Source organism: Chelon labrosus (assembly GCF_963514085.1).
Source record: "Chelon labrosus genome assembly, chromosome: 1".
Taxonomy (NCBI): Eukaryota; Metazoa; Chordata; class Actinopteri; order Mugiliformes; family Mugilidae; genus Chelon; species Chelon labrosus.
In genome coordinates, this window is record NC_140337.1 from 22,063,919 (window position 1) to 22,087,131 (window position 23,213).

General features: G+C 39.9%; 1 long non-coding RNA gene across 1 annotated transcript; it reads left to right on the plus strand.

Annotated features, from left to right (window-relative positions):
• The first annotated feature begins 6,099 nt into the window (after window positions 1-6,099).
• LOC311494465 lies at window positions 6,100-7,600 on the plus strand. The gene is made up of 3 exons (XR_014699283.1): window positions 6,100-6,224; window positions 6,311-6,422; window positions 6,976-7,600. It is a non-coding gene; the product is annotated as an uncharacterized lncRNA (long non-coding RNA).
• Window positions 7,601-23,213: the final 15,613 nt, after the last annotated feature.

The following is a 23,213-nucleotide window of genomic DNA, read 5'->3' on the forward strand; positions in this document are numbered from 1 at the left end:
TCATTAGAATTGGTATTGGTGGTTTCAAGTGTATTTGCTGCAGAACCTGAACTCAGAAACCTCACACCTGACGGGGGCAGCAATGCAACTGACGTGAACCACATTCAGCAACATCGCCGCTTCAACACAACAATAATGCCAACAACACGCCCAGCCATTACACAACCGTTAGACACTGACCTGGGACGTACCACACCAGGATCCGAAACTCAAATGACGTAAGTTGGTTAAATGACATGATATTATTATTTGGACATTTTCTGAGTTGTTTTTTTTGTTTTTTAAAAAATCTCTGATGACACAAGTGTGCACTTTATATTTCGCGATCTTATGGTACTTATAACAGCTTCAAGTGTATTTGCTGCAGAACCTGAACTCAGAAACCTCACACCTGACGGGGGCAGCAATGCAACTGACGTGAACCACATTCAGCAATATTGTACTGACCTGGGACGTACCACACCAGGATCCGAAACTCAAATGACGTAAGTTGGTTAAATGACATGATATTATTATTTGGACATTTATGGTACTGTAGACTTGGCTTATGGTAATGGTAGCAGAAATAGTAGTATGACAAAATGGTTGCATTGCCACAAATAGTAGAGATGTTTTGTTGTTTAAATATTAAAACGAAAAGAAAAGGCATACAAAGATGACTCCCCTCTTATCCCTAATGCCAACAAGGACCAGTGTCCCTGTGAACTTTGAGTCCAGACTGGGTTAAACTTCAGGGTGAGCATGGCCAAACCAACAAACAAAACCAATCAACACACCTTCCAAATTACAGTGGCTTGCAAAAGTTTTCATACTTCTTGAACTTTTCCACATTTCGTCACGTTACGACCACAAACATAAATTTTATGTCATAGACCAACACGAAGCGGAACACAATTGTGAAGTACAGAGAAAATTATACATGATTTAAAAATTATTTTACAAATAAATAAACTGAAAAGTGCGGTGTGCCAAAGTATTCAGCCCCCTGTATGTAATCTAATCCCAGTACAAACACAGTTGTTCTGTGATGGCTCAGAGGTTTGTTAAGAGAATATTGGAGAGCAAACAGCATCATGAAGTACAAGGACCAGACACCAGAAGGGTCAGGGATACAGTTGTGGAGAAGTTTAAAGCAGGGTTAGGCTATAAAAAGATTTCCCAAGCTTTGAACATCTCACGGAGCACTGTTCAATCCATCATCCGGGAATGGTAAGAGTATGGCTCAACTGCAAACCTACCAAGACACAGCTGTCCACCTAAACTTACAGGCTGAACAGGGAGAGCGCTGATCAGAGATGCAGCCAAGAGGCCCATGGTGACTCTGGACGAGGTCCACAGCTCAGTTGGGGGAAATCTGTCCACAGGACAACTATTGGTCGTGCACTGTACAAATCTGGCCTTTATGGAGGTGTGACAAGAAGAAAGCCATTGTTAAAAGAAAACCATAAGACGTCCCGTTTGCAGTTTGCCAGAAGCCATGTGGGGTGCTCTGGTCAAATGAGACCAAAATTTAACTTTTTGGCCTAAACGCAAAACGCTATGAATGGCAGAAAACTGCACATCACTCTGAACACACCATCCCCACTGTCAAACATGGTGGTGGCAGTATCATGCTCTGGGACAGGGAAGATGGCCAGAGCTAATGGGAAGATGGATACAGGGCAATACAGGGCAATCTTGGAGGAAAACCTGTTGAAACTGGATTCACCTTCCAGCAGGACAACAACCCTAAACATATAGCCAGGGCTACAACAGAACGGTTTAAGGCAAAACATATTCATGTGTTAGAATGGCAAAGTCCAGACCTAAATCAAATGGAGAATCTGTGGCAAGATCTGAAAACTGCCGTTCACAGACGCGCTCCATCTAATCTGACTAAGCTTGAGCTGTTTTACAAAGAAGAATGGGCAAAAATTTCAGTCTCTAGATGACATACCCTGAAAGAGCTGAATGCTTTTGCACACCGCATCTTTAAGTTTTTTATTCGTAAAAAAATAAATAAATACATAAATCATGTATAATTTTCTTTCTACTATACAATTGTGTATATATTTATATTTGGAGTTGTAACGTGACAAAATGTGGAAAAGTTCAAGGGGTATGAATACTCTTGCAAGCCACTGTACCTATCAAACAACAAAAAAGGAAAATAAAATACTTCCCTATCAGTTATCCAATAAAAGGGATTAAACATTCTTCTCACCCCTACTTTGGCAGGACTGCTTCAGGTAGGAAACAAATATTGAAATTAGCATCCCAAAGGCAAATATGTGCCCCGTGTAGTGTCATAGTATGTAAAAGTTGGCATAGTTTTAAAATGTATTAAAACGAGGGACACATTGCTTAAAATAAGTAAAATGATCTGACAGTAGAACAGGAAAATTTGACGTGCCAAGAATTATTTTCTTATAATATACGATGGTGTCTTTATATTCAGCAAATGCTACCACGATCATCTTTAAACCAGTACAGCTACACTTTTTTTACATGTTAAATTTAGCATTCAGTGCTATGGTAATATTCCTGAAATAAGGTTAAATACATTAAAACTTACAGAGAAAAATACCATTAAAAATTTGCAATCCTAGCAAAATAAAGTAAAAGAACTACTAAAAATGCCAGCTGCACACGGGGACACATATCTTACTTTTTGGAGAAATGCTCTGAGCTGCACCTCTGGGCTAACCACAACTACATTTCCTCTGCGTTCAGTCTAACCGAGTGGAAAGTTTCTGTCAATTTCAATTTTTTTTTTTTTTTTTTACATTTTTGATCTTGTTAAACCTAACACCTCAAAACCTTTAGAAGCCCTTTCACTGTGTAATTGTGGTGTTTATCTCCATCGCTTCCAGGGGAATATCCAGTCGTCAGGAGGACCACTCACATCCTCCTGCTCTCCGTCCTGAGAGCTGGACTGGTAACTCCAGTGCTCTGCTACAGTTAGATTCCCTCACATTATTATGTCAATCAGAGGTGTCATGTCTAGAGATGTCCTGATGATATGTTCTTTTCTTCAGATGGACTCGGTCGTGGCGGCTGCTGCTTCGGATACTACCCAAAAAAAATACGGATGGACTTAATCAAATTATATTTCACGACTGATGACCACTGCCCCAAGCCTGCAATCATGTGAGTGCTACGAGATGTGTTTAAAAAGTACAATGAGTAGTACCAGGGGAAGGATATAGATGACAGCAGCAACCCTTTATCTCTTGCACGTGTCAGTGGAGAATCACTGCGTTACCCATCAGTCAAGAGTCAGGATTAAACTAATTCACCTTGATGGTGTACACACTGATTTTGTTTTAACCGTATTATTTAACACAAACGAGAACAGTGTGAATTTATTTATAGTATTATTTATACTGTCTATATATTTACATTTCTATCTCTCTCTCTTTATATATAGATATAGATATATAGATATATATACATACAGTACACACACACACACACACACACACACACACACACACACACATATATAGTATACAACTAAAAGTACAGTATATAATCTATTTTACAATATTAACAGTAGAGTCATGTGTGGTTTATTTGACAGTGATTCTTGGTGTCAATTTAAATGCATAGTGGTCTACTGTAGAGGTCCGCTATTTGAAAGATCTGTCTGCTCATCTGAAAGTTGGAGGGCGCCCGCTTTGACCCACAAAGTGAAATCATATCAAACTGACGGCCTGCAGTGTGCAGGGTGATACAACAATTATTTTTTAATTTTCTCTGTTTCAGTTTGGTTACAAACAGGTCTCGTCACATCTGTGTGGATCCGAGTAAAGCCTGGGTTGTGAGCATTATGAAACGCCTGGACAAAAGCCCCTCTTAAACCTGCTGCCTGCTTCTCCATGATGACGTCTTTGCTTCTTCATATGTAACTATTTAAATGCATTTAAGTGTGAGTTTGTTCATTAACCTGCAGCTCAGTTTAGAAGTTGTCAGAGATTTTTTTGCTTTCAGTCATTCTGAGCCTGAACTGACTCACTGACAAAAAAGTACGACTCATCTTTTTCTGTGTAATGGCTGTTGGATGCTTTGTAATATCCTGCTTTATAAACCTCATGCAAATACAAATGTGAGCGGTGGGAAAACTTTGCCTCGTCTCTTCTTGACTCCTCCACCTAGTGAGGTCTTTCCCAGACGCGGTCTTAAATATAAAGTCTTATAATCTGATGCTATTGACAAGAAAGATAAATTTTCATTTGGAGACAATTCCTTTGACTTCTTATTGATGTGAGACTGGATTTTGGAGTTGGACATTGTATTTTGGACAAATAGATATACCAAATATGAACAACTTTATTGATACACTTTGCTTTTTACTCAGCAATTATTTGGGAAGGATGACACCAGTAAAGCGAGTATGACGTCCTGAGCTTGAACTGAAACTAGTTTGGATAAAGATGGATTATAAGTAATTGTGAGCATTATACAATGTAACAGTTTTCACAAGTCATAAGTCATAAGTCATTTTTACTTTCGTTGTAAGTCAGAGTAACATCTATTTACCATTGGATGCTTTGGTGACCTCAAATTATTTTCACTATTTCACATTATGGTCTTCTAAAATGTCAAGAATGGACTTTGAGTAAAACAAGGAGGATCCAGATGAACGTTGGTCTACTAAAATAAAATTGTTCCATTTACTGCATGTGTACCTGGTGTTTCGATCTTGTACATTTTGGAATTTCAACACCATAAACACCATCAATCTTACATTTATAACATGCAGCTCTCGCTTGGCTAACTCTCACCTCTACCATAACTCCCGTGGTGCATTCATTGACATCAAGGACAAAAAACAACTACAGCAACAATATCAACTAATAGAACACAACAGAACCACATGAGCTTATCCATGTATAACAGCTAAAGGTCTAATATCTAAATGTCTAATTCACCAGCAAATTGTTGATTTTTAGACTGATTCTCTCTGTTACTACAGGATGTTTGGTGAAGTTGTTAATTGACTGCTGTGGAGGGGATTTGGACCGTTCCTCTGTTGGCGTTAGCAGATGCCTTTTCAAATGAGTGTGCATTGCCGTAGTTCATTTGTTATATTTCAGGACTGACATACATATACACATCTCCATGTTACAGTAGAATGGTGCTTCATCTTTAGTGAAGTATTTCCACACACTTGATGAACCGCTGTTAGTTTGCTACAGTGACCCACTGGGCTCCTCACCTGTCTTCTAGGAGGCGTCCCTGTTGTCATTGTCACGTGATCGGCGACTAATTGACTTCCTGCTTAAAGCGTCACTGCACAGCAGTAAAGTCGACTAGTTGGTTGGTGCACTTTCATGGTCATGGTTGGCTTTTTATGGCTTTTATGGTTGTGTCCTATATAAATGTTCCAGATGTGGCTCAGGTGTAATGCTGCAGAGATGTGTACAGATATAGCAGTGCCTCTTAAATGTCATTTTCCCCTCATAATCTACATTTCTACATAATTATGTCTCAAAACATCCATGTCTAAAAGTGAACAAAGAGAACCCAATCAATCAAATGAATATTTATTCAACAAAATGAATCATTTGTACATCATCTGTGAGTTGTAAAAGGATGTGAACGCTTGTTTTCAGTATCTGGTGTACATTGCAGGTACACCGTACACCATCTTTACCAGTAGTGGTTGGGGCCAGTATTGACATTGCTGTAAAGCACTGAAACCCAGTTAATGTCCCAAAGCCAAATGTGTGGCCCTTGTATTGTCATAATTTGTGAAAGTTGGCATAGTTTTGAAATGTATTAAAGTGAGGAACACATTACTCAAATTAAGTAAAATTATCTTACAAGTGGAACAGGAACATTTGACTTGTCAAGATATCACAAAGCACGTGAAAGTATCGAGCCTCAAAAGACCATTTTGGATGCTAAATTTGCCAGCTGCACACGGAGACAAAAATCTAAATATTTGCTGATCTAATGAATCATACTTTGAGCTGCATATGTGGGCTAACCACAACTGCATTTCCTCTGTATTCAGTCTAACCTAGTGGAAAGTTTCTGTTAACTTCATTCCCCCAACCCCCGCCTTTTTGATCTTGATAAGTCTAACACCTCACCACTTTTTCTTCAGAATCCCTTTCACTGTGTAACCGTGGTGTTTATCTCCATCATCGAAGAACATCCAGTCGCCATGAGGACCGCTCACATCTTCCTGCTCTGCATCCTGGGAGCTGCTCTGTTATCTCCAGTGCTCTGCAACAGTAAGATTCCCTGATTATGTCAATCAGACGTGTCATGTCTGGTGATGCACTGATATATATATAATACTTAATGTTCTTTTCTTCAGGTGGATTCAATCCTGACAAATGCTGCTTCAAATACTACCCAGACAAAATATGGAAGGGCCATATCGCTTCATATTACAAGACTCATGAATACTGCCCCAAGCCTGCAGCCGTGTAAGTGCTACAAGCTGTGATTAACAAGTAGAATGAGTACTACTAGAGGCGATTCTAGTCTGTTTAACATCCTGGGCGAACTTTGGTATGCAAAATTCAACATGCTCCAGATGTCATAAAAGTTACAAAATATGTGTAATGTTAGCTTAATGAACTCAGAACCTATCAACATCATAGAAAAAATTCAAGAACAGTCTGTGAATTTATTTATAGTATATATATACTGTTTAATTTATTCTACAATATTAACAGTAGAGTCATGTGTGGTTTATTTGACAGTTCCTGGTGTCACTTTAAATGCGTAGTAGTCTGCTGTAGAGGTCCACTATTTGAAAGATCTGCCTGCCCACAAAGTGAAATCATATCAAACTGACGTGGCGCGGTGCTCAGGGCAATAGAGACCGATCACACAAACGTAACGAATGTTTTTGAGAAACAACTTATTCTCTAATCTCTGTTTGATTGTCCACTTTGTTTTTCTTTCATCTTTTTTCAGTTTTTCCTGTTTTATTTTTGATTTATTTATTTATATGTTTGATCTTCTCTGTTTCAGTTTGGTGATGAAAAAGTCTCGTCTCATCTGTGTGGATCCGAGTAAACAATGGGTTGTGAGCGTGATGAAACACCTGGATGGGGTGTCCCGTTAAACCTGCTGCCTGCTTCTCCGTGATGACGCCTTTGCTTCTTCAACAAACCATTTACTAATAAAATGCATTTAAGTGTGAGTTTGTTCATTAACCTGCAGCTCTGTTTAGAAGTCCTCAGAGATTTTTTTGCTTTCAGTCATTTTGAGCCTGAATTGATTCACTGACAAAAAAGTTCAACTCTTCCTTTTTTCTGTGTAATGTCTGCTGGATTCTTTGTAATATCCTACTTTATAAATCTCAAGCAAATACAAATGTGAGTGATGTGAAAACTTTGCCTCGTCTCTTCTTGACTCCTTCGTAGGTAGAAGATCATCTAGTGAGTTTTTGGTTTGTCTTCCCCAGAGACGGTCTAAAATATAAAGTCTTATAATTTGGTGCTATTGACAAGAAAGATTCATTACCATCATTTGAAGACAATTCCTTTGATTTCTAACTGATGTGTGACTGGACTTTGCAGTTGGACATCGTATTTTGGACAAACAGATATACCACATATGAGTAAATATAGTGCAGATATATATTATAGAATATATTAAGCTAGCAATTATTTGCGAGTATGACATTATCATGTCCTGAGCCTGAACTATTCTACTAACTATTGAACTATATTCTTCCATTTCTTGTACATTTGTTCATATGCTAATATGATAATTTGTACATTTTGGCTTATACTATTTCTATTTTATGTTACTATTTTATGTTACTAGATTTTATTCTACTTATTTTTTATTTCTATTTTATTTAATTTAATCTTTTCTTTTTATCTGAGGTTCTTAAGAGTGTGTTTTTTATGGACAACTAAGCTACTGTAACCAAGCAATTTCCCTTGTGGATCAATAAAGTTTATCTAAGTCTAAGTCTAAGAACTGAAACTGGTTTGGATAAAAACAGGTTATAATATAAACTAATCATGGACATTATGATATTTAAATTTGACACTATGCCGATGATGCTCACCTGTATTTCTCACTCATTTTTAGTTTCATAACACAGAGAACTGTGTAAATCAGAGTAACTCTTCTAAATGTTGTACTCAGCATCTATTTACCGTTGGATCATCTTCCAGGTAAGACGCTTTGGTAACCTCAAATTATGTTTACTGTCTTATAAAATGTCAAGAACAGACATTGAGTAAAACGAGGATCCAGATGAACGTGGGTCTGTTGATGATGAGGCATCTGCACGATTGTTGGTTGTTTTGTTGTTAGTTTTGGAACTCGTTGCACCTTCATCCTCTCCTCCACTGTGGCCACAGCAGCTAATGACCAGGGGCCTCATGTAAGAAAGTTGCGTGCGTACAAAAACATTCCGTACGCACTCGCTCACGGAAAAGTTCAGATGTATCAAGAGTGAAATGTCCGGGAACTTGTACGTGCCTACGCTAATGCCACGGCTGGCGTACGCTGGCTTCTTCAGATGTCGATCCTTTGGCGACACTTAGAGGTGATGCCGGGAAACTGTCATAAATGTGAAAACTATTAGTCCGACCGATCGTGACTGTGCCGGTCGACCCTGAGCAGAGCCATGCCACCCATTCGATCAATATACAGATCATATGTGATGCGCAAATGCAATTAACCAACATTGTGGCGTGTGGAGGACAGCGTGCCAAAGAGGACATTTTTGCACACCTCCCCTCCAGTGACAAAGGAAAAATGCTTCTAGATCTGAGCGTGCGCCACGTTTTAGAATTAAATCCACGCAAGTTTTCGTACATGAGGCCCCAGGAGAGGGGTCTGTCTTCCCATTTTGAAAATGTGACCATAAAACCCCCCTCAAATAACAAAACAAACACATCTGCTTGTGCATTTATAGGATCAGGTTTGATCTGCCTCATATCTGTAGCCCAGGTGCTGCATTATCACGTTACTGTGACAATAAGTCAGACACATTTTAGTATCAGTGGGTGTTTATCAATACCAAACTGAACACAATCCTGGTTGTCCCAAGTCCAGACAAGTTACCTCCAGATACATCCTTGATGAAATAGGTGGAGCAAGTGCACATCCTGGCATTTGAACGGTACTTGGGCAGCGACTGATGACATCCTACAACAACACAAGAACAAACAAGAACTGTGTTTGGGTTTAGGCATTGGTAAAGTGAGACAACACTGCCACCACCAGGTCACATTGGGAAATGAATTAATTATGCATGATGTTTGCTTTTTAGGATTTCTAACACTATGGGTTCTAAACTGGGTCACTTTTATGTGAAGGTTGCAAAGTCAACATCAATGCCATCATTGTTTTTCTTGTTTTTTTTTTTTTTTTTTGTTTGTTTTTAAACTCTGACACACGTGTGCACTTTATGTTTTGTGATCTTACGGTACGTGCAATGATTAATGAAAGTCACTGTGAGCTTTCTGGTTGAGTTCCCCAATTTCATTTTTTAATATTCAATTATTTCATTATTTAATATTGTGTATATAGATAGTTTTTTTGTTATATATGATGTATGATATGCTGAGTGCCTGTACACTGCTGCTACAACAGTAAAAATTCCCAGTTTGGGATTAATATCTATCTATCTATCTATCTGATCCCATGCAAATACAGCAAATAGTGCAAAAGCTTTGTCTCGTTTTTAATTTCTTCTAATATCAAAAATAATCTGTCAGGTCTTTGGTTTGTGTGAACCTTTGCTGCAAAGGTAAAAAAAATAGTAACTTTATTCCACGCATGCACAACAGATGAATCATTTTGGAAAAGTCAGTGGCAGTAATCGATCAGCAGGGGTCGCCATTCTACAGGATACATTTAGAGTTCAGATACTTCACAGTGAAAAACAGTCATGGACCATTTTATTCATTCATTCATTCATTTTCTATACCCGGTTATTCCTGTTGAGGGTCACAAGGGGGCTGCTGGAGCCTATCCCAACTGTCATCGGGCGAGAGGCGGGGTACACCCTGGACAGGTCTCCAGTCCATCGCAGGGCTAACACAGAGAGACAGACAACCATTCACACTCACACAATTTAGAATCACCAGTTAACCTAAAGAGCATGTCTTTGGATGGTGGGAGGAAGCCGGAGTACCCGGAAAGAACCCACGCAGAGAACATGCAAACTCCACACAGAAAGGCCAGCCGGCCCATTGATTCGAACCGGTGACCTTCTTGCTGTGAGGCATCAGTGCTAACCACCTCGCCACTGTGCCGCCCTGGACTATTTTGGTCGTTGATAAAAGTCACAACAATTTGCTGCGGGGTCTACGGTAGGTACATCGTCCCTTTCCTTTTCACCTGCGGTGTCTGAGGTGGAGGGTAGGCCTATCTCTCCTGTGCTTGTGGTTTTTTTCTGTTGTGTTACAAAGCGATCCATGTTTCCATTTTTTTCAATCCAAACATAGCTGCTAGCATAATAATAATAGGCTCTCGGCCAGTCACGGGGAAACTGACAGAGCCAGCGTGTCACATATGGCCTTGTGATTGGACCAGCAGCGATAGGAGTGGGTCCTCCTCACCGGTGCCCAGCTTGAAATAACTCCTGTGTGTCGCTGAATGTGTGCATTGCTGACAGAAAGATGTCTTCTGCCTCCATCTGTTCCCTACAGATTGTTTGATTCCTGTTAATGTGTTTTTAAAGACATTTAAGTTTGTGGAAAACATAAATGTCTAATCAACCAAACCTTTCGAGACCCCCACCCCCCCCCCACCCCCCCCCCACACACACACACACACCCCTGCAGTACCCCCATGGACCCCCTGTTGAAGACCTCTACCGTACACCATCTTTACCAAATGTGTGGCCCGTGTATTGTCATAATATGTGAAAGTTTGCGTAGTTTTAAAATGTGTTAAAGTGAAGGACACTTTACTTAAAATAACTGAACTGATCTGCCAATAGAAGCCTCAAAAGACCCACAGATATCTCAGAACCAGTGCTTTTAGACTGAAAACAAGCAGTACTGTGTTTATTATTGATACAAGGAAAATATTCAACAATTGTTGTCTTATAATGTAGGAAGTTGTTGTTAAATTCAGCATATATCTTTAAACCAATACAGCTACACTTAAACCAACTACTTTTTTATATGTTAAATTTAACATCCAGTGCTATAGTAATATTCCTCAAATAAGATTAAATACATTAAAACTTGCATAGAAAAATACCATTAGAATGATAAATGTAAAAGAACTACTAGAAATGCCAGCTGCACACGGAGACAGAAACCTAAATATTCTCTGATCATACTTTGAGCTGCACATGTGGGCTAACCACAGCTGCATTTCCTCTGCATTCAGTCTAACCGAGTGGAAAGTTTCTGTACTACATACCCCCCCCCCCCCCCCCCCGGACACACACACATTTTTGATCTTGATAAGACTACCACCTCACCACCCTTTCTTTAGAAGCGCTTTCACTGTGAACCGTGGTGTTTATCTCCATCATCGAAGAATATCCAGTCGTCATGAGGACCGCTCACATCCTCCTGCTCTGCATCCTGGGAGCTGCTCTGTTATCTCCAGTGCTCTGCAGCCGTAAGATTCCCTTATTATGTCAATCAGACGTGTCATGTCTGGAGATGCGCTGATATATATATAATACTTAATGTTCTTTTCTATAGATGGATTCGGTCCTAATGAATGCTGCTTCGAATACTACTCAAAAAGAATTCGGAAGGACCTAATCAGATCATTTTACATGACTGATAGCCGCTGCGCCAAGCCTGCAACCATGTAAGTGCTACAAGCTGTGTTTAAAAAGTAGAATGAGTACTACCAGAGGCGGTTCTAGTCTGTTTAACGTCCTGGGCGAACTTTGGTAATTAATGCATTTTACACAATTACATATACATGTCATTATGCGAAATTCAATGTGCTCCAGATGGTAAAAGATTTTTTATTAACTTCATTATTTAACACAAACAAGAACAAGAACAGTGAATTTATTTATATATACTATTTAATTTATTCTACAGTGATACCTGGTGTCATTTTAAATGCATAGTAGTCTACTGTAGAGGTCCGCCATTTGAAAGATCTGCCTGCTCATCTGAAAGTTGGAGGGCGCCTGCTTTGACCCACACAGTGAAATAATATCAAACTGACGTAGCGCGGCACTCAGGGTGATACAAACCGATCAACCGATCTAAATCTGCCTCTGCTCACTACTCAGTATGAGTCACTGTCAATGTTTGGATGTTTATTTTTGAGGACCAATTTATTCTCTAATCTCTGTTTGATTGCCCCGTTTGTTTTTCTTTCAGCTTTTCTCCAGATATCAGTTATAAAGTTTTTCCTATTTTGTTTTTGATTGTTTATTTTTTAATCTTCTCTGTTTCAGTTTGGTGACAAAAAAGTCTCGTAACTTCTGTGTGGATCCAAGTGAACCCTGGGTTGTGAGCATAATGACAGGCCCATTATGAAGGGGTCCTTTTAAACCTGCCGCCTGCTTCTCCATGATGACGCCTTTGCTTCTTCAACAAACCATTTACTATTAAAAATACATTTAAGAGTGAGTTTGTTCATTAACCTGCAGCTCTGTTTAGAAATCATCATTTTTTTTTCATTTCATTTTGAGCCTTAACTGACTCACTGACAAAAAAGTATGACTCATCTTGTTTTTGTGTAATGTTTGCTGGATGCTTTGTAATATCCTGCTTTATAAACCTCATGCAAATAAAAATGTAAGCAGTGGGAAAACTTTGCCTCGTCTCTTCTTGACTCTTTCGAAGGTAGAAGATTGTCTAGTGAGTTTTTGGTTTGTCTTCCCCAGACATGGTCTAAAGTATAAAGTCTCATAATTTGGTGCTATTGACAAGAAAGATTCATTACCATCATTTGAAGACAATTCCTTTGATTTCTAATTGACGTGTGACTGGATTTTGCAGTTGGACATCGTATTTTGGAGAAACAGATATACCACATATGAGTAAATATAGTGTAGATCTATTTACCGTTGGATCATCTTCCAGGTAAGACGCTTTGGTGACCTCAGATTATTTTTACTGTCTTATAAAATGTCAAGAACAGACATTGAGTAAAACGAGGATCCAGATGAACGTGGGTCTGTTGATGATGAGGCATCTGCACGATTGTTGGTTGTTTTGTTGTTAGTTTTGGAATTCGTTGCACCTTTGACCTCTCCTCCAGCTGTGGCCACAGCAGCTAATGACCAGGGGCCTCATGTACGAAAGTTGCGTGCGTACAAAAACATTCCGTACGCACTCGCTCACGGAAAAGTTCAGATGTATCAAGAGTGAAATGTCCGGGAACTTGTACGTGCCTACGCCAACGCCAAGGCTGGTGTACGCTGGCCTCTACAGATGTTGATCCTTTGGCGACAATTAGAGGTGATGCCGGGAAACTGTCATAAATGTAGAAACTATTAGTCCGACCGATCGTGACTGTGCCGGTCGACCCTGAGCAGAGCCATGCCACCCATTCGATCAATATACAGATCATATGTGATGCGCAAATGCAATTAACCAACATTGTGGTGCGTGGAGGACAGCGTGCCAAAGAGGACATTTTTGCACACCTCCACTCCAGTGAAAGGAAAAATGCTTCTAGATCTGAGCGTGCGTCACGTTTTAGAATGAAATCCACGCAAGTCTTCGTACATGAGGCCTCAGGAGAGGGGTCTTTAATGAGAGTTTCTGTCTTCCCATTTTGAAAATGTGACCATAAAACCCCCCTCAAATAACAAAACAAACACATCTGCTTGTGCATTTATAGGATCAGGTTTGATCCGTAGCCCAGGTGCTGCATTATCACGTTACTGTGACAATAAGTCAGACACATTTTAGTATCAGTGGGTGTTTATCAATACCAAGTACATGAACTGAACAAAATCCTGGTTGTCCCAACTCCAGACAAGTTACCTCCAGATACATCATTGATAAAATAGGTGGAGCAAGTGCACATCCTGACATTTGAACGGTACTTGGGCAGCGACTGTTGACATCCTACAACAACACAAGAACAGACAAGAGCAGTGTTTGGGTTTAGGGATTGGTAAAGTGAGACAACACTGCCACCACCAGGTCACACTGGGAAATTTATTAATTATGCATGATGTTTGCTTTTTAGGGTTTCTAACACTATGGGTTCTAAACTGGGTCACTTTTATGTGAAAGTTGCAAAGTCAACATCAATGCCATCAATGTGTTTTATTTTTTTTTAAACTGTGATGACACAAGTGTGCACTTTATGTTTTGTGATCTTACGGTACATGCAATGATTAATGAGAGTCACTGTGAGCTTTCTGGTTGAGTTCCCCAATTTAATTTTTTAATATTCAATTATTTTATTATTTAATTTTGTGTATATATATATATAGTTTTTTGTTATATGATGTATGGTATGCTGTGTGCCTGTACACTGCTGCTACAATCTATCTATCTATCTATCTATCTGATCCCATGCAAATACAGCAAATAGTGCAAAAGCTTTGTCTCGTTTTTAATTTCTTCTAATATCAAAAATAGTCTGTCAGGTCTTTGGTTTGTGTGAACCTTTGCTGCAAAGGTAAAACAAAAATGCAGATTGTGACTTCATTCAGAAAACCCACGCATGCGCAACAGATGAATCATTTTGGAAAAGTCAATGGCAGTAATCGATCAGCAGGGGTCGCCATTCTACAGGATACATTTAGAGTTCAGATACTTCACAGTGAAAAACAGTCATGGACTATTTTAATTGTTGATAAAAGTCACAACTATTTAATTCATGTATGCCACCGACAACAAACACAACACTTTGATATTATTCCATCAGAATTAATACTTGGTCATCAGTTGAAGGGTTAGCACTGATGATGCCTCACAGCAGGAAGGTTCTCCTTGTGTCTGAGTGGATGTTCTCCAGGTACTCTGGCTTCCTCCCCCATCTCGTTATGTTAACTGTTGATTGTACATTGGACGTAGGTGTGCATGTGTTAGCCCTGCGATAGACTGCCGACCCGTCCGGGGTGTACCCCACCTCTCGCCCCAATCACAGCTGGGATTGTCATGGTTCAGTGTTTTAAGTTTTCCTGTGAACCACTTCTGAGTCTCCTGTTTTATTTTGTTAAGTTCTTGCTTGGTTTCCTGTTCAGTGTTACTTCCTGTGTTTTCCCCTCTTTGATTGTTTGATTGGTTTCTCCTTGTGGCTCCGCCCTCATTAGTCTCACCTGTGTCTCGTCACCCCTCTGCCCACTTGTGTGTATATATAGGCCTGCCTTTCTCTTTGTTCTCTGTTATTCTTGTTCCTGTTATTTCTCCCGTGTTCTTGTCAGTAACGTCTGTCCTTGGCATTGTTCAGCAGGCGCACTGCGGATGGGAAAAAACTGTTCGCCGTGCGAGTGGTCCTACACTCGATGGATCGCAGCCGTCTGCCAGAGGGGAGTCTGATAAATAGTTCGTGTCCAGGGTGAGAGGGATCGGCCACAATCTTAGCTGCACGCTTCAGAGTCCTGGAAGCGTACAGCTCGTCGAGAGACTTCAGACTGCAGCCAATCACCTTCTCTGCAGAGCGAATGACACGCTGCAGTCTGCTCTTGCCCTTAGCAGAGGCTGCAGCATACCAGGTGGTGATATGCTGCATCATCATTTGAAGTCAATAAGCTTCCTCAGAAAAGATGAGAGACGTGGGACTTCTCCTGAACAACTTTCCTCGTCTTTTTTGGGCAGTCCTGCCCCGGCTGGCCTTTGAATCTCTGTCTGGATTGATCGCCAGGAAGCACCTGGAAAGCACAACATAGAAGACAGACACAAATACAGTCTGTCACTTTGTGATGTGTTCTTCACGTCGTGATTGACGATGACAACAGCACCAGACGTACCTTTGAATACGCTTTCAATGTTTAACTGAATGAGTTGCAAGTTTCTTTTTAATCAATACAGGTAGTGATGCACACCAGTAGGAGGAGACAAAGCGCCAAGTAGATTATCTCAGTAAAGCTTTGAGCAGCAATTTAGCTAACAAGCTAAAGTGTTCAATACGAAATAATCGTAGCTGGTTTTAGAAAATGTACAGTTGTACAGTTCATCTAAGATATATGGAGAAAGAAAACTCCTCAACCAGACATGTGTACGTGGTATAATGAAAAACCTCACCTTACTAATAAATGCTGTTTTCTTGTTTCTGTTCATCTTAATGAAACTGTGTCCATGCCTCAGAGTCGGCCTCAGAAAAGTAGTTCCTTAATTGACCGTAGAGCGCCTCCAAGTGCGTAAAAATCACATGTGTTACGGGAGGCGAGAGCACAGCAGGCTCTTCCAGCTCATCCACTGATGGAAACATGGAAAATATTCCCTCCCCAACACGCTCCTTCCATTTTCTGATTTTTTTTTTTTTTTTTTTTTGACAAAGCCTTCCATCCTGCAGTACACCTGAAAGGCATGTGTGTTGCGACCTTGCATAGAACTGTTAAGTTTGTTCAGCTCAGCTAAAATGTAAGCGAGATATGCAAGTTTGGTGATCCAGACATTGTCGCTGAAAAGTGCAGCCAGCTCTGTGCGCTTTTGGAGAAGTAAAAACTCCTGAATAGACATGTGTAATTCTAAAACATGTGCCAACACTGCTCCGTGTGAAAGCCAGCGCACCTCAGAATGGTACTCTTCTCCTTCAGCAGCAGATAGATTAGAGAAGAGTCGCGTTTGCAAAGCACTGTTCTTGACTATATTCACAACTTTCACGACCGAGTCCATGACATCAGATAGTTCATCACTCATGTCCTTGGCAACAAGTGACTCTCTGTGCAACATGCAGTACGTCTAAATCACCTCTGGAGTCACATCCCTGACAAGTACAATTAGGCCACTTTTTAATCCAGCCATGGCTCTAGCACCGTCGGTGCACAGTGAAACACATTCTTTGCCCATGAAATGTCATTTTCTCTGAAGAAAGTGTCAATCACTTTGAGATTTCAGCACTTGTTGTGCATTCAGGAAGGTGCTTACAAAACAAAAATCCCTCCTGCATTTCATTTTGATCCACAAAGCGCACAAACGCCAGAAGCTGCGCGTCCTTTGACACATCCGTTGATTCATCCAGCTGAAATGCATCTGCCAATCTCAGTTTATCTATCAGTTGCACCCTCACATCCGGTACCATCTCGTCAGTACAGCGAGCAATGGTTGTGTCCGACAATGGAACAGTTTTCAGTTTATTAATGTCAATATCATTCCCATACATTGTTTTACACATGTCAGTTGCTTAAGGCAATATTAAATCCTCTCCTAGTGTGTATGGCTGTTTCTTCTGGGCAATCTGAAGAGCAACTTGATAAGAGCATTTCAAAGCTAGCTAACACCAACTTTGGCTGATTTTTTCATCAATGTCTGTTGGCCTTGGAGGGATTTGAGACAAGTTTGGAAGTATTCAACGGGTTTGTCTCTTAAGTGGCTGTGGGTTGTCTCCAAGCGACGCTGCAGCTTTGGTGGCTTCATAGACTGGTTTGACAGCACAGTAGAACAAATGATACACATTGGAAATTCAATGCCAACCGTCTCCTCGAAGGTAAACCCAAACTTCAGATAATTTTCTGTATATTTTCGGGTCTTCTCTCTTTTACGCTTACCCTTTACAGCTGCGGGGCCTACGGCAGGTACATCGTCCCTTTCCTTTTAACCTACGGTGTCTGAGGTGGAGGGTAGGCCTATCTCTCCTGTGCTTGTGGTTTTTTCCTGTTGTGTTACAAAGCGATCCATGTTTCCATTTTTTTCAATCCAAACATAGCTGCTAGCATAATAAGAATGGGCTCTTGGCCAGTCACGGGGAAACTGACAGAGCCAGCGTGTCACATATAGCCTTGTGATTGGACCAGCAGCGATAGGAGTGGGTCCTCCTCACCGGTGCCCAGCTTGAAATAACTCCTGTGTGTCGCTGAATGTGTGCATTGCTGACAGAAAGATGTCTTCTGCCTCCATCTGTTCCCTACAGATTGTTTGATTCCTGTTAATGTGTTTTTAAAGACATTTAAATTTGTGGGAAAACATAAATGTCTCATCAATCAAACCTTTCCAGACACCCCCCTACAGTACCCCCGTGGACCCCCTGTTGAAGACCTCTACCATACACCATCTTTACCAAATGTGTGGCCTGTGTATCGTCATAATATGTGAAAGTTGGCATAGTTTTAAAATGTGTTAAAGTGAAGGACACTTTACTTAAAATAACTGAAATGATCTGCCAATAGAAGCCTCAAAAGACCCACAAATATCTCAGAACCAGTGCTTTTAGACTGAAAACAAATAGTACTGTGTTTATATTGATACAAGGAAAATATTCAACAATTATTGTCTTATAATGTAGGAAGTTGTTGTTAAATTCAGCATATATCTTTAAACCAGTACAGCTACACTTAAACCAAGTACTTTTTTATATGTTAAATATAGCATCTAGTGCTATAGTAATATTCCTCAAATAAGGTTAAATACATTAAAACTTACAGAGAAAAATACCATTAAAATCTGAATGATAAATGTAAAAGAACTACTAAAAATGCCAGATGCACACGGAGACAGAAACCTAAATATTCTCTGATCAAACTTTGAACTGCACATGTGGGCTAACCACAACTGCATTTCCTCTGCATTCAGTCTAACCGAATGGAAAGTTTCTGAACTTCAGTCGACCCCCCTCCCCCCCCCCCTCCCCCCCCCCACACACACACACACACATTTTTGATCTTGATAAGACTAACACCTCACCATCTTTTGTTTAGAAGCCCTTTCACTGCGACACCGTGGTGTTTATCTCCATCATCGAAGAATATCCAGTCGTCATGAGGACCGCTCACATCCTCCTGCTCTGCATCCTGGGAGCTGCTCTGTTATCTACAGTGCTTTGCAACAGTAAGATTCCCTGATTATGTCAATGAGATGTGTCATGTCTGGAGATGCACTCATATATATATATATATATATATATATATAAAATACTTATTGTCCTTTTCTTCAGCTGGATTTGGTCCTAACAACTGCTGCTACCAATACTACCCAAACAAAATACGGAAGGACTTAATCAGATCATATTACATGACTGATAGCCGCTGCCCCAATCCTGGAATCATGTAAGTGCTACAAGCTGTGATTAATAAGTAGATTGAGAACTACCAGAGGCAGATCTAGTCTGTTTAACATCTTGGGCAAACTTTGGTAATTAATGCATTTTACACAATGACATACACATGTCATTGTGTAAAATTCAACATGCTCCAGATATCACAAGAGTTACAAAATATGTGTATAATGTGTACATCTTCTATGTTAGCTTAATGAAATCAGGACGTAACAACAAGTAGTGTTGAAAATATAAATAATGTGTTGGGTTGTGTTGTGACAGGTAAAATGATATCTAGTTTTAGCTGCTAGTTTGACAGACAACAGAAACTATCGCTCTACTGTATGTATGAATATAGAGAGCAAGCAACAAAGGAACAAGATAAAATGGTTCTACTATCCATCCTGTCTCATTATTACATGAAAAATATCATCATCATTGTTCATAAACAGACAGCCACAAACATTTTTTCTACCCTTCTTGTCTCTGTTTTCTAAACTGGGCTCCTGGTGTCCCTGACCTCTTCTTCTCCATGGTGTTAATGTGTCAGTGGAGAATCACTACATTACCCATCAGTCAAGAGTCAGGATTAAACCAATTCACCTTGATGGTGTACACACTGACTTTGTATTAACTTCATTATTTAACACCAACAAGAGCAGTCTGTGAATTTATTTATACTATTATATTTGTAGATACTGTTTAATTTATTCTACTCCATGTTGCTCATACTTAAATCTGCCTCTGCTCAGTATGAGTTAGTTAAGTCATTGTCAATGTTTGGATATTTAGTTTTGAGAAACAACCTCTTCTGTAATTTCTGTTTGACTGTCCACTTTGTTTTTCTTTCAGCGTTACTCTAGATATCAGTTATAGGGGTTTTACTATTTTATTATTAATAATAATAACAGCCAATAATAATAATAATTATTCATCTTCCCTGCTTCAGTTTGGTGACAAAGTCTCATAACTTCTGTGTGGATCCGAGGCAACCCTGGGTTGCGCGCATTATGACATCCCCCTTTGATGAGGGGTCCTTTATGAACCGTCCGGACAAGGAGTCCTTTAAAAACAGCCCGGACAAGGGGCCCTCTACAAATCGCCAGGATGAGGGGCCCTCTACAAACCGCCCGGACGAGGGGCCCTCTACAAACCGCCCGGACGAGGGGCCCTCTACAAACCACCAGGACGAGGGGTCCTCTACAAACCGCCCGGACGAGGGGCCCTCTACAAACCGCCAGGATGAGGGGCCCTCTACAAACCGCCCGGACGAGGGGCCCTCTACAAACCGCCAGGATGAGGGGCCCTTTACAAACCGCCCAGACGAGGGGCCCTCTACAAACCGCCAGGATGAGGGCTCCCTTATGAATCGCCCAGATGAAAAAAGTACGCCACTTCTTTTTTGCATTTCTCCATGATACCTTTGCTTCTCCATCAAACCTTTTACTATAAAATGCATTTAAGCGTGAGTTTGTTAATTAACTTGCAGCTTCAGTCATTTTGAGCCTGAACTGACTCACTGACAAAAAGCACGACTCTTCTTTTTCTGTGTAATGTCTGCTGGATGCTTTGTAATATCCTACTTTATAAACCTCATGCAAATACAAATGTAAGCAGTGTGAAAACTTTGTCTCGTCTCTTATTGACTGCTTTGAAGGTAGAAGATCATCTCGTGAGTGTTTGGTTTGTCTTCCCCAGACACGGTCTAAAATATAAAGTCTTATAATTTGGTGCTATTGACGAGAAAGATCCATTGCAATAATTTGAAGACAATTGACTGGATTTTGCAGTTGGACATCGTATTTTGGACAAACAGATATGAACAGCTTTATTGCAGATACCAGAGGTGTGGACTCGAGTCATGTGACTTGGACTCGAGTCAGACTCGAGTCATGAATTTGATGACTTCAGACTCGACTCGACAAAATGTACAAAGACTTGCAACTCGACTTGGACTTTAACGTCAATGACTCGTGACTTAACTTGGACTTGCGCCTTTTGACTCGAGAAGACTTGCTACTCATGGGCGTCACACCCGTGGGCTTTTTCAACAAGCTGATTTCACCCCCCTCCACTTTTTCCTAAGGTATTAAACCGTTTGCCCGCCCTGGCTGTGTACCAGCGTACTGAAATAGAGCGCACCTCAGTCCCCCAGACAGTTAGATTGATTGACAGCCATCCAGCCAATCACAGTCATTTGACCAAACCCACTAGTCCCGGCTGCCCGGCAAAGTAAACGCTAACACGGAGCTGCCGACCCGTCACTCGCTGCAGCAGACAGCGAACAGAGCAGAGGTATGAAACGGTAATTTAACTAGTTACAGTGCATGAAAATGCACTGTACTGTTCTTCCTAGTCTTCCGTTTCTTCTTATTATTCTTCTTCTAACGCAGCTAATTCAGCTTCAACCGTTTAACGTAGAAACTTCATCCAAACTTTGTTACGTAGGTCTTACTTAGGAGACCTGTGGAATGTATTTTTCAACTTTGTAACTTTTATACTTTTTAAACTATTAAATAAAAACTAGAAATGCAATTCCAAGGAATTACCAGTGCATGAAAATGCAACCAGCAGTTATGCTAAAAATGCTAACTATGCTAACAATGCTAACTATGTTAACAATGCTAACCAGGTTGATTAGCTAACAGAGCTAATGATTTCTAGCAGTTATGCTAAAATGCTAACTATGCTAACAATGTTAACAATGCTAACAATGCTAACCAGGTTGATTAGCTAACTTAGCTGATGATTTTTAGCAGTTATGCTAAAAATACTAACTATGCTAACAGTGCTAACAATGCTAACCATGCTAACCAGGTTGATTAGCTAACTTAGCTAATGATTTCTAATTGCTTAACGGCTCTCACCTGGCTCTACTGTGATGTCATAATCACAATGTTAAGTCTATGGGGAAATAGTTTTTATTTAATAGTTTAAAAAGTATAAAAGTTACAAAGTTGAAAAATACATTCCACAGGTCTCCTGAGTAAGACCTACGTAACAAAGTTTGAATGAAGTTTCTACGTTAAACGGTTGAAGCTGAATTAGCTGCGTTAGAAGAATAAGAAGAAGAAGAAGCGGAAACGGAAGACTAGGAAGAACAGTACAGTGCATTTTCATGCACTGTAACTATTTCCCCATAGACTTAACATTGTGATTCTAATAGCCGTTAAGCAATTAGAATCCTATGCTAGGTGGCCAGGCCACCTGCACCAACTGTCAGTTTCTCAGGCTTTAAGCATACAATCTCTCTCTGAAGACTACATATCCTGTTAAACTGTTTCCTCTGTCCACAACTGTGTCAAAATAAAAGTCCTCACTGCAATAATACACTATTAAATCATTTAACCATTGAAACTACTCAACTAAAGTCCTCACTAGCAAGTTAGCTAGTTAGCATAGTTAGCATTTTTAGCATAACTGCTAGAAATCATTAGCTCTGTTAGCATTGTTAACATAGTTAGCATTGTTAACATAGTTAACATTTTTAGCATAACTGCTAGAAATCATTAGCTAAGTTAGCTAATCAACCTGGTTAGCATAGTTAGCATTTTTAGCATAACTGCTAGTTGCATTTTCATGCACTGGTAATTCCTTGGAATTGCATTTCTAGTTAATAATGTCGGATTTTCTCAGTAAATAACGAAACTATTAAGCAAGCCAGGTGGCAAACAAAGTTAATGCAAAGTTTTACAAGCATTATTCTTTTTGTTATGAATGCCAAAAAGGAAAGGCAGCAGAAGATTGACTTATTTTTCCACTCAAGTTGCCATGTAGGTGACAGGAGGGAAAAAGAAAGCTGTCAATCCATAAATGCACTAATTCCATTTTTGTTTTTGCATTAGTGCCATATAGGCGTTCATTTATGTAACTTAAAGCTGTTTGTTGGAGCTTAAAACCTTTTCAATGAAGAAAATCCCCTACATCAACTCATCCCTGTTACTGCTCTCAGAAACTAGAAAAGAATAGAAATGAAGACAATGAAATGCAATAAAACTATTAAATCTTAAATAATGTGAGGAATAAAATAATAATATAGAGTACGATAAAGGCTAGGATGAAAGATTAGTTAAAACAGATTAGAACAACAACATATGTAAAATAATAAATAAAAAGCAGATAAAAGAACAACAAAAGAAAGGAATGTTTCC